Source organism: Aplysia californica, unplaced genomic scaffold, assembly GCF_000002075.1.
Source record: "Aplysia californica isolate F4 #8 unplaced genomic scaffold, AplCal3.0 scaffold00262, whole genome shotgun sequence".
In the NCBI taxonomy this organism is placed as follows: Eukaryota; Metazoa; Mollusca; class Gastropoda; order Aplysiida; family Aplysiidae; genus Aplysia; species Aplysia californica.
The window spans coordinates 201,608-202,093 of NW_004797532.1; positions in this window are offsets into that span (position 1 = coordinate 201,608).

Genomic DNA, 486 nt, shown 5'->3' on the forward strand with positions numbered 1-486 from the left:
TGCTCAAATTGGGTCCACGAAAACCTTCGGGCCTCTCCAGAAGAGACGAAGTCATTTTTACTCGATTACGCATCAGACACACCTTCCTGACACACAAATACCTTCGTCAGGGAGATGAGAAACTGTTCTGTATCGACTGAGAAGTATTTTAAATGAAAAAAAAAATGGAAAGATGAAAATTGCAAGATTTGTTCTCTGTCGTTGATCCCAGCAGAATTCTTGATTTTATAAAAGCCGTAAGCCTTAACTGTTGGCAAAACTGTAGATATCGTTGCTTTAACGTAGTGATTTGTCATTTTTAGATCTTTGTTTGACCACAAATTTTAAACATTTTAATCTAATCATTGACCTAAGCCATGCGTGCTGTGAACTGTCATAGAAAAAGAAACACTACTGGAGTCTATGCTAGAAAAAAACTGAAAGTGAGAAGCACAATAAACTGCTGGTCATGGCCTCCGGTACTTTTACTTTCTACACACCCACACA